At 43.9% G+C, this 12,552-nt stretch overlaps 1 long non-coding RNA gene and 1 pseudogene across 1 annotated transcript; both read left to right on the forward strand.

Moving 5' to 3' along the window:
- Window positions 1–1,385: 1,385 nt before the first annotated feature.
- LOC106600532 (acetylcholine receptor subunit gamma-like) lies at window positions 1,386–10,937 on the forward strand (annotated as a pseudogene).
- LOC106600576 (uncharacterized) lies at window positions 3,289–5,814 on the forward strand. The gene is made up of 3 exons (XR_001327845.3): window positions 3,289–3,498; window positions 4,050–4,148; window positions 4,318–5,814. It is a non-coding gene; the product is annotated as an uncharacterized LOC106600576 (long non-coding RNA).
- Window positions 10,938–12,552: the final 1,615 nt, after the last annotated feature.

Consider the following 12,552-nt stretch of genomic DNA (forward strand, 5'->3'; position numbering starts at 1 on the left):
GATTTTCTGAGAGTGTGGCAGACGCGTTATGTAATAATGAGTTAAACGAAGCTTCCGAAATATTGCTTTCAGACACGTTTTGCTCGATTCAAGGTGAATGAATAGACAAATGCTTAGAATGAAAAAAGCAATGTTAGCTACAGTGTGTTGCCCTCAGGGAATCTGTATTTTGAGATGAATAATGTTTTTTGGGGGGGAATACAGTATACATTAATAGATCATTTTAGATCTGTGTATATTTCTACACCATTGGGGAAAGTATCCAAAGTATTTTTGCTTTAGCTGACAAAGCAAAGCCAGTGTGTTTACCTATTGGAAGTGTGAAAGGTCCAATGCAGCTATTTTTATTTCAATATCAAATCATTTCCGGGTAACAATTAAGTCTCTTACTGTGATTGTTTTCAATTAAAATGCCATCTACCGAAGAGCCCGCTCCATCATCGTCAACTACTTCCTCTTCGACTGGTAGAACTTCACCATGTTCTTCTGGTGTGGGCATCATACACACTCCCAATCAGAAAAACATCCCCTTAGCCAAGACATACCCCCCAACCTCTTCAGTGATTTGAGGCGTCGGATTACTACCTGTAAAAGCCTCGGGGTCGATCACCACCCACTCCACAAGCTGGTTGTCCTCCTCTGTTGTCCTCCTCTCCTCTAGTTCTATCTCGTTAACGTTGTAGGTCTGGGAACTGAACACAGGGGAGACACAGACATCCATAGACAGTCACAGTCATCCATTACTGTTTACAAGACAGCATGCTGAAAGGAGACATTAGCATGTTTGTTAGGAGTATTGTCCCTGGCCTGGCTGACAGGGAGAGATTGAAGAAAGACAGTGAATACATCTGAATATTAAAGTACCTTCCTTTCTTAAACTGTTATTTTCTTGGATTTTTTTTTTTTTATTAGGATCAGGTGGATGAATGCAAAAACACAGACCTTTCATATCAGTAAGCTGTCTATCATGTTGACCAACTTGGTCTTCCTCATATTTGTTGTTTAAATTACTGTGTGCTTATTGGCAGACCAGGTAGAGGCATTACCCGTATCCTCTATATATTTCCTAAAAACAAATACAAAGTTCTCTCAACACCCATCGCTCTCTCGTTCTCTCTATTTTTCTCTCTTTTTCTAGCCAGAATTGGATATTGTTCAAGGCAGCATATCTGGAAGTCATGACACTATTCATATTAACTCTAGCTCTCTACTGTTGCCAGAGAATGGGGAGTGGATCATCAAGTACAGGCCCGCTAAGAAGCTGATCAACCAGCTCTACACTAAAGATAAGTTAGAGTACCAGGAAGGGGTGTTCTTCCTGATCATCCATCAACTGACTGACTCTCTCTGTGGTTGTGGGGTTCCAGAAGTGCACCGTGTCCATCATGATCCTCCTGGCCCAGATTGTCTTCCTCATCCTCATAGCCAAGAATGTTCCAGAAACCTCCCAGGCTCTAATAGGAAAGTAAGACCAATTTAACCACAGAGATCCTATTAAATTAGTTATGTGTAGTATTATTGATGTTGTGAACCTGTATTGTTTCATTGGCTTCTGATAATATAAAGGTGAATATGTCTTTGCAGGTACCTGCTGTTTGTGATGTCTGTCACCACCATCGTAGAAATAAACTGAGTCATAGTGTGCAAAAATGTCTCTATGGACCCCCAATACCAACCTTGCCTCAGAGCATTTCGTATCATCCTGTACGTAAATCGGAGACAAGCAATTTAGTATGATATGATATTTCATATGGTATGTATTAATTAGTGGATGTCCATCAGGCATTCATATGATATGTTACGAATTACAACTCATATTATATGTTATGAATTTGCCAAACGTACAATATGTTATGAATTTACAAAACGTACAATATGTTACAAATTCACTATAGATGGCTAACATTAGCTAACGTTAGCTAGGTTAGGGGTTAAGGTTAATGTCAGGATTAAGTTTAGGAGTTAGGTTAAAGGGTTAGGGTTAGGGGAAAGGTTAGCTAAAAGGGTTATAATTAGAGTTAGGGAAAAGGGATACTGCCATCCCACATTGTTTATGAAAATGTATAACACTCCAAAATATACCGTAACCCTAAAGATCTTTATTTATTAAATGCATTTAAGTTAAGTAGTTGCAAAGTAGCTAAAAAGTATTGAGTAATTGAAAAGTTGCTAATTAGCTAAAAAGCTTCAGTTGTCCGTGATGAAATTCGAACTCGCAACCTTTGGGTTGCTAGACATTCACGTTGTACGCACACCACTCACCCCGACCAACCACCTTAGGTAACCATCTGTCTTATGTTATCATACTAAACGTAATATATCATACTAATTAGAGTGCCACGAATTTACTTTACTATGTTATGTCTAGTCTATGAGACCAGGCTGCCAATACATACATCATGACCAATAAAGTCAGGAAGGTAAGACTGTAAGACTGTGATCAGCAAGTTTGTCAAAAGCTTTCATGCCTCAAATACATGGGCCTCTGCATTATGAGATGGCTTGTTGTTAGGCCATAAAGGAACGTTTGGCTGCTCTGGTGGTGTTGACCTTTGACCTTGTTGACTTCATGTCCTGCTGAACATCCTGCCTCGGCTGCTGAGGATGCAGATCTGACCGGATGCAGATCTGACCATAGTCTGAGGACTATGACTTCAGTGATGGAACCAGTAATGGTCACAGTACCAATGGAGGGCGTAACATATTTCTAGTCCCCTGCCGGCGCTACAGCTCCCTGGGACTCATCCCCAAGGCAGAGGAATACGCCATGAATACAGCCCGGTTGGAACTCATGTTCTACAGGCTCAGAGAGAGGGACGGCCTGATGAAATCTGCACTGGAGAAGATCTGTGAGTAGGATTACTAGGATATTTTCCAGGGGAATATGGGGAATTGATGGGAATTTTTGGTTACACTGTACCTACCCTGCACTTACAGTTAAGGGTTGAACCAGGATGTTGACATGAAGCTAAGGTTAAGGTTTAAGGTTAGAGCTAGGGTTTTATTTTTTTATTTTTTATTTTACCTTTATTTAACTAGGCAAGTCAGTTAAGAACAAGTTCTTATTTTCAATGACGGCCAAGGAACAGTGGGTTAACTGCCTTGGTCAGGGTTAGGGTTACTGCTGTCAGTTGGGAGCACCGGGAGGGGAGCACTGGCCTGGGGGTCGTTTTTGCCTGCCATGAATAGTCAACTTGACCAGCGATAATATATCAAGCAGGAATGAGTTGACAGAGAATCCACGCATCAGGCGCGACTCTCACTCTCTCGCTGCAGTCCCCGCGCCAAAAATGACATCAGGTCTCTCTCTGCGACGCACATAGCAACCGTCTACCTGTTTCTCTACCGATAACATTTTAGACAAGTCGCACGACGAAATGGACGGTCAGAAAAAGAAAGGTGGAGCAGAGAGGGAGAGAATAAAAAAGAGAAAGGCCCTTGCCAAAGACGCAGCTAAATGCTGCAAAATAAACGACATGTTCGCCAGTAAGGGACCAGGTCAGTCAAAAACAGTAGCTAAAACACACACACTGACACACACACGACACCCAGCATGGCTAGCTAAGTAGCCTAGCTGATAATAGTGACACAACGACCGGTAGGCTAAACAGTTTGCACGTCTTCGTGGAGGAATTATATCATAGCAATGAGTGCAACATAGCGATCATAATATGACATTGAAGGCAATATGTTTCAACTAGTAAAAAATAGTAAACCTAGACTATGGACTTGCCAGCATTCGGTCATGACTCATGCCACAAAAGCTAGGGAAAGTGCACATACACTGTACAGTGAAACAGGCTACAGTAACGTAACCATAATACATCCATGAACGTAACACAGTAGCCTGTGTGACACAACACAGGAAATGACAAAGATAATTAGCGCCATCAGTACCAGCATTACAAGTTACAATAATATACAGCTCTGGGAAAGATTAAGAGACCACTCCAAATTAAGAGACCACTCTTAATTTTTTTACAGAGCTGTATTAATGTAGCCTACTGATACACTAATGATAGTATGATAAGAGTATTTTCTTTGTAAAGGTGGAGAAGGAAGCAGCAGCAGCACTAGAGCTTCAGGTGCTCCTGCAGAACTGGAGATGGTGGTCAGTTCATAGTCAGACTCAGAGCAGGAACCTTCAGGTACAACTTCAGAGCACAAACCTAAACATGTAAGCTATGATTATAGATTAATATGTGCTTTATTTATGAGATTATCAGTAGGACTGTAATCGGGGGCATACAATCGATGACTGCACAAGTAATACAATTTTAAGTTTAGGTTATTTACAATGTTAATCTCATTCTGCAGAGCAACCAGAGGTGCAGAGAGAGAGAGAGAGAGAGAGAGGTTCAGCGCCCAGTACAGGGAAAATAGAAAGGGACAGCGAATGCACTGAAAATCTATTTTATTAATTTGCCCATTCTCAGTCAAAGGATTTTGACTTATTTTTTCAGTACCACCCAAAACAAACCCCCCAAAGAGTCATTCCCAATGTATTCCACTATAAAGATGGCATAAACAGAAAATGGCCGACATACAATGAAGTAACTCACTCCTTGTTCTGCTCAGTATGTCTTGCATTCGCAAAACCTTCAGCCAGTGATAGTGCATTTGTCAAAGGAGGCATGCAGACCTGGAAACATGCCCATCAGAGAGTACAGGAACATGAACACTTTAAAAGTGCCTTCCTCACCATCTTAAATAAGCATGCCCCACTCAAAAAATGTAGAACTAGGAATAGCTATAGTCCTTGGTTCACTCCAGACCTGTCTGCCCTTGACCAGCACAAAAACATCCTGTGGCGTTCTGCATTAGCATCGAATAGCCCCCGTGATATGCAACTTTTCAGGGAATTTAGGAACAAATATACACAGGCAGTTAGAAAAGCTAAGGCTAGCTTTTTCAAACAGAAATGTGCATCCTGTAGTACTAACTCAAAAAGGTTCTGGGACACTGTAAAGTCCATGGAGAATAAGAGCACCTCCTCCCAGCTGCCCACTGCTCTGAGGCTAGGAAACACTGTTACCACCAATAAATCCACTATAATTGAGAATTTGAATAAGCATTTCTCTACGGCTGGCCATGCTTTCCAGCTGGCTACCCCTACCCCGGTCAACTGCCCGGCACCCTCCACAGCAACCCACCAAAGCCACCACCATTTCTCCTTCACCCAAATCCAGACAGCTGATGTTCTGAAAGAGCTGCAAAATCTGGACCCATACAAATCAGCCGGGCTAGACAATCTGGACCCTCTCTTTCTAAAATTATCTGCCGAAATTGTTGCAAGCCCTATTACTAGCCTGTTCAACCTCTCTTTTGTATCATCTGAGATTCCCAAAGATTGGAAAGCTGCCGCGGTCATCCCCCTCTTCAAAGGGGGTGACACTCTAGACCCAAACTGCTACAGACCGATATCTATCCTACTCTGTCTTTCTAAGGTCTTCGAAAGCCAATTTAACAAACAGATTACCGACCATTTCGAATCCCACCGTACCTTCTCCGCTATGCAATCTGGTTTCAGAGCTGGTCATGGGTGCACCTCAGCCACGCTCAAGGTCCTAAATGACATCATAACCGCCATCGATAAGAGACATTACTGTGCAGCCGTATTCATGGCCAAGGCTTTCAACTCTGTCAATCACCACATTCTTATTGGCAGACTCGACAGCCTTGGTTTCTCAAATGATTGCCTCGCCTGGTTTACCAACTACTTCTCTGATAGAGTTCAATGTGTCAAATCGGAGGGCCTGTTGTCCGGACCTCTGGCAGTCTCTATGGGTGTGCCACAGGGTTCAATTCTTGGGCCGACTCTCTTCTCTGTATACATCAATGATGTTGCTCTTGCTGCTGGTGATTCTCTGATCCACCTCTATGCAGACGACACCATTCTGTATACTTCTGGCCCCTCTTTGGACACTGTGTTAACTAACCTCCAGATGAGCTTCAATGCCATACAACTCTCCTTCCGTGGCCTCCAACTGCTCTTAAACGCAAGTAAAACTAAATGCATGCTATTCAATCGATCACTGCCCGCACCTGCTCGCCCGTCCAGCATCACTACTCTGGACGGCTCTGACTTAGAATACGTGGACAACTACAAATACCTGGGTGTCTGGTTAGACTGTAAACTCTCCTTCCAGACTCACATTAAGCATCTCCAGGTCGCAGTTGCAAATGAGAACTTGTTCTCAACTAGCCTACTTGGTTAAATAAAGGTGAAAAAAGAGAAGCAAGACCCATAGAGAAAGTGCAGAAGCCTTTCTCCTGAGAGTCAGCAAAGCAGACATCTGTACCCTTCTGAGTGATAAGCAAATGTCAGTTCAACGAGACCAGGTCAGAAAGAGGAGGCAGGTCATGTAACATGTGATTGATGTTGTTAAAGTTATTGGTAAATGTGGGCTTAGCTACGGAGGACACAGACACGAAGCTGCATATAACTTGGAAAACATGGCCGTCAATCATGGCAAGTTTCTTGAGCTTATATTGTTGCTAAGCAAATATGATGTCTGCCTACAAGAGCATGTTTGTAACGACTCTCGTTGGTGGTAGGAAGAGTAGACCAAAGCGCAGCGTGGAAAGTGTTCATGATTCCTTTATTCACAAAACACTTAAACAAAATACCAAAAGGCGAAAACGAAAGTGCACAGTTCTGTCAGGCACGGATCTAAACAGAAAACAAGATCCCACAAAAACCCAAAAGGAAAATGACAACTTATATATGATCCCCAATCAGAGACAACGATAGACAGCTGCCTCTGATTGGGAACCACACTCGGCCAAAAACAAAGAAATAGAAAACAGACTTTCCCACCCGAGTCACCCCCTGACCTAAACATAGAGAATAATAAGGACCTCTAAGGTCAGGGTGTGACAGTACCCCCCCCCCCCCCCAAAGGTGCGGACTCCGGCTGCAAACCTGAACCTATAGGGGAGGGTCCGGGTGGGCATCTACTCTTGGTGGAGGCTCCAGTGCGGGACGCAGACCCAGCTCCGCTTGAGGCTCCCCCCACTTCGGTGGCGCCTCTGGTGTGCAGGGATCGTCACCAGGACCTCCGGACCGTAGATCGTCGTCGGGGACTCCAGGCTAGGAACCCCCCCCTGTAAGCTCCGGACTGGGGCCCGTTGCTGGAGGCTCCGGACTGGGGCCGTTGCTGGAGGCTCCGGACTGGGGACCGTCGGTGCAGACTCCGGACCTTGGCTCTTCACTGGAGGCTTCGGGCCATGGATCATCACTGGAGGCTTCGGGCCATGGATCATCACTAGAGGCTTCGTGCCATGGACCAGGTCAGAAAGAGGAGGCAGGTCATGGAACGTGTGATTGATGTAGTTAAAGTTATTGGTAAATGTGGGCTTAGCTACACAGGCACGAAGCTGCATATAACTTGGAAAACATGGCCGTCAATCATGGCAAGTTTCTTGAGTTTATATTGTTGCTAAGCAACCCTAACCCTAACCCTAACTCTGACGATAGACAGCTGCCTCTGATTGGGTTCCATACTCGGCCAAAAACAAAGAAATAGAAAACATAGACTTTCCCACCCGAGTCACCCCCCTGACCTAACCAAACATATAGAATAATAAGGATCTCTAAGGTCAGGGCGTGACAATGTTAGTGATTGCATTGAGAAGTGCAAAAAGCAGATGGGAAGTAAAGGAAGCGGGTCCTTGGTAACTTTGATGTCCAAAACAACAGCAAATAATGTAATTGAAGTCATCAGAATGTTGATTCAGTGAGACAATTGCTGTTGAAATGAGAAAGACAGGGATGTTCTCAGTACAAATGGACACAACACAGGATTTAACATCCAAAGACCAGTGTGCAGTAGTTCTGCGATATGTCACTGATGTTGTCCACGAGAGACTCATTGCGGTCATTGACTGTGAGTCATCGACTGGACAGTACTTTGTGGACCTTGTGAAACAGACCCTTGCGAAGATTGACATAGATATCAAACAGGTGTTGGTAATGCAACAGACGGAGCAGCTAATATGCAGGGATAGTACAGGGGCTTCTCTGCATTGCTCACAGGAGAGTCTCCTAACCAAGTAACATATGGTGTTACTCACATGTCCTCAACCTTGTGCTAACTGACACCACTGAGGTTGTTGTGGCAAGTGAATCCCTTTTCTTACTACTGAATGACATTGCAGTGTTCGTTCGAGAGTCCTACAAGCGCATGAAGCTATGGGAGGAAACCAGTGAGGACAGGAAACACAGACGGCTTGATGTAATTGGGGAAACACGCTGGTGGGCCAAAGACAAGGCCTTGAGGAAAGTATTTGGAAGCTTTGCAAAGCCTGACTGTGCACTTTACACGGATATGGTCATCACTATGGAAAGAATTTAAAAGGATGTGACCATAAAACCTGCATTCTGAAGCAAGTCCCAAGGGTACAAGGATGCTCTCCTAAAGTATGAAACCATACTTACAGCTGGATTTTTGAGCAGACGTCCCCTCTCTCTAAATACTTGCAAACAAGTGGCATGGATATCGTAACAGCACAGCACTTGGTGACGGGAACAGAAGATAACCTGAGAAAGTGTGCCCGAGACTTTGAGGGTGTGAAGAGGGCAGCAGACGACTTTGTTGAGTGGGCCAATGGGATTCTGAAGGAGCAGAAGGACTGTGATGCCGAAGCTCAGACTGCTCTCCCAGAGAAGAGAACAAAAAAAACAAGAGAAAACCAGGTGAGTTGGCAGAAGATGAGCCCATTGCTAATGCAAACATGGATTACAAAATCAAGATCCACAATGTGGTACTGGACACTGTTGTTGAAAGTATTCACCGCCGTTATGCAGCAAATGCAGTGCTGTGAGCAGATGTCTCCTGCATGAATCCAAAGCATTTTCCTGAGATCAGAGAAAAGGGCCTTCCAAAGACAGCCATGAAGGAGCTCAGCAAATGCTTCCTGAAATTTGATGAACATTCCACTGTTGAGGCATTGCAGGCTGAACTGATCAGCCATGCACAACAGTAAGAAAGACTGAAACAGTCAGCATTGGAGGAGTACAACCAGGGCCGCTGCCGCCGCCAGTGATAAATCAGGGGAAGGCTTTGAGGATCTTGATGAAAGTGTGGAGTTGGTGAGCAGAAGTTGTTCCACATGTTAAAACTGCCCGATATGCTGCTATCTTCTCCTGTCTCAGTACAATCTGCTCACGGATGCGTATCACATCATTGGTTTGGGCTACAAGTTCCTCTGCACCCTATCCATCTCCCAGGTGGCTTGTGAGAGGACCTTCTCCACCCTGAAATTCGTGAAGAACTGCCTAAGAACCTCCCTCATTCAAGAGAACCTTGATGCGTTCCTTTTGATGGCAACAGAGAAGGAGATTCTTATGGGACTTGACAAAGATGACATCATTGACAAGATGGCAGAGAGCAGTGAGTTACTGCGCTGCCTACTGGTTTACTAGTGATAATTACTTACTGGTTACTCGTAGCTATGATATGACTCTTCCTTATTAACAGGCTGACAAGGTGAAAGAAAGTTTGCTGTGAGTTAAAGCTTTTGTACAGAGGCATGTTTTTTGGACTTTCGTATTATACTTGCAGTTATGTGCCAATGTTCAATTTCATTGACTCGGCGTATAGATGGGTTTATTGTGTGCTGTTTGCTTCATGGACACCAGTGAGGGAACATTGTAATCTAAACATTTTTGTAGAGGAGTGCTTTTTCGACTTTTGTATTATACTTACTTACATTGTTGTAGCTTATGTTCAAGTTCAGTGAATGTGTGTGAAGTTTTTGATGCTTTTGATATGCTTGAATATGAAGATAATCATTTGAACATTTGAGCTAACTCTGTATATCTCATTCTCTTTTTAAAAAGTGTAGGCTAATTGTTTTGTGTGTCTAGCCTTGTACATTTGTATGTGCTATGATTAGTGTATTCCTAGTGAGTTTTTGAGGGTGCACCCATAGCCATAGCATACCTTCAAAACTCAGTGTTCAGATAGGCTACATGTTGGTCAGTCGCAAATGTTTGTATTTTGTAATGTGGATAACTTTCTTCCCAGATGAACATAGTGGCCAAATGTATAACTAGTTTTGTACCCGTTACATCAACAAATAGGGTTAGCCTACAAAATTAGCGGTCTGGTGGTTTGCGTGAACAGGGTGGCTTGTGATGGAGTCAAATTCCGGGCCTGAATTATTGTTTCAGTCCGCCCCTGACAAGGAGTACTTACACTACTTGTTGCACTGTACTGACAGGAATAATTACGCATTAATAAGGACAGTGTAATGTTAAATGTTACCAATTTTTCAATTTTAGCTGCAAGAAAATTGCAAAAAATGTGTATCGGTTGATTCCTTATCACTATAGCTCTCTGTTTGACATTTAACCCTAGATATCGGTCTGGAGGGGGGTACGGCCCAAGAATTGGGGGCCATCCTGGCCTAGGCTTCACCGGAGGTGCGCCAGTGTTTGGCATCCTACAAACATATCGCTGAGAGTGCCCAGCAACAAAATTACTTCGAGAGTGTGAGTCTCCCCAAACTGTTGCACCTACCTGGGTGATGCACGGCTACTACTTTGTGCCAGAAGATGTGGTTCCTGGCTGGACAGGTGATTGACAGGGTGTGCTTCATCACCATGGCGCTGTCGTTCCTCATGGGTACCACTGGAATCTTCCTGACGGGGCATTTCAACCAGCCGCCCTCCGTGTCTTTCCCTGGTGATACCAGGAAGTGCCTTCCTCCGTTAGGGAATAACATCACCAATCCCTCTAGGAATGAAACTGGAGCAAATCTACTGGGGTAACACTATATGAAAGGGCATGACATATCCATAAACAAGGAGGCATATAATGAATGGGGTTTAGCACAGGTTTTTGTGGCTAGAGAATGCTTTGAAAGATCTATGGTTATGTATGCACTGGGGGTCTGAGACTGAAACTAAACCATGTGGGTCTGTCACAGGTTTTGCAGTCTATGAGTTTGCTCATTCACTGAGATGAGAAGGGTTTTGGCAGTAGATATCCGTGCTGTATACAGAGGGCTTGACCATAGGCACTGATGCCTTATATGCTAGAAGCATGATATGTGTGATTCAGAGCAATGGTTGAAGGTGTTTTTTAACAGAGATATTACCACTGAGTAATATGCAAAAATTGTATCACACTGTTAACAATTCCAAGATGGCGTAGCAGTCGGACATGTGTTTGTCTTGTCCCATGTAAATAGTCTGTTTCTTCTGGGGTTTTTGTCGTATATATTTTAATCTCACTTTCCTTCTACGAACTAAATATACTTTCCTGTAACCCGCCTCACCCATTGTGGTACGGATCTGCTATTTTATACCTTATAACTGGAACCTCCATCAGCAGCTAGCCAGCTAACTAGCTACTAGCTAGTAGTCATTGTTAGCCACTGCTAGCAGTCTTCACTTTTAGTTTGGACACCAGCCAGCCTCAGCTCGGTCAAGACCTGCCAGTCTGCACAGCGAGATATCAACCCAGAGCATATCGGACTGCTTTTCTCTACCACATCACCGGATTCCTGCCGCAAGCTCTGGACCATTATCGCGGCTAGCTAGCTGCAACCGAGAGGCTATTGTTGGCTAACGCCTCTGTCCCTAAGCAAGCACCAGTTAGCCTTGAGCTAGCCTCGAGCTAGGCCCATCTCCCGGCTAGCCGACGAAGTATACCAGCTAATTCTTGGGCTACAATACCTCTTTTGCCAATTGGCCTGGACCCTTTATTGTCGACACGGAGCCCCGCCGATCCATCATGATTCGTCTGCCGACGTAATCATCATATGTGGTTTCAACAGGCTTTTCCATTGTGATGTCGCCGAAGACCCATCTGCTAGCCCCGGCCCGCTAGCTTTCTGAACGCCGTGTCTCCCGCTCGCCTAGCGTAGTAGCGACTACCGAACGGCTCCCTGACTCACCTATTGCTGCTCATTGGACCCTATGATCACTCAGCTACACAGCTGATGGCTGCTGGACTGTTCACTAACAAGGTACATCACTTTGTTTATCAGCCTCGAACTCAGGTCCTGTGTGTACCTAACTCACCCTCTCTGCCCATTCATCGCCATTTACCAATTGTTGTCTTAGCTCTCCTGATCAACTCCTGTGATTGCTTTATGCCTCTCTCTAATGTCAATATGCCTTGTCTACTGCTGTTTCAGTTAGTTCTTATTGTTTTATTTCAGTGTAAAGCACTGCTTTGCTTTATCTTGGCCAGGTTGCAGTTGTAAATGAGAACTTTTTCTCAACTGGCCTACCTGGTTAAATAAAGGTGAAATAAAAAATAAATGTACTAACTTTAAGGCAACCATCATTCTTCATGTTTTTTGTAAAATGGTTGACTTTATGATTTTTACTTTATTTGTTTTTTGTTCAAATATGAACTTTTTCTCATTAAAAGTAATGGTATAACAACTTTTTGTGATAGGAGCCATGTTCACACTTTCAACAACATAATTTCTAGAAATCAGCCAAACCTCCATGTAAGGATCAATGCCGTTCATCATAACCAAATGCCAACCAATCACATTGGGGTTGTACAAATTCCGGAGGCATGGAGAGAG

The sequence above is a fragment of the Salmo salar genome, chromosome 03 (genome assembly GCF_965601325.2).
Source record: "Salmo salar chromosome 03, fSalSal1, whole genome shotgun sequence".
Lineage (NCBI taxonomy): Eukaryota > Metazoa > Chordata > Actinopteri > Salmoniformes > Salmonidae > Salmo > Salmo salar.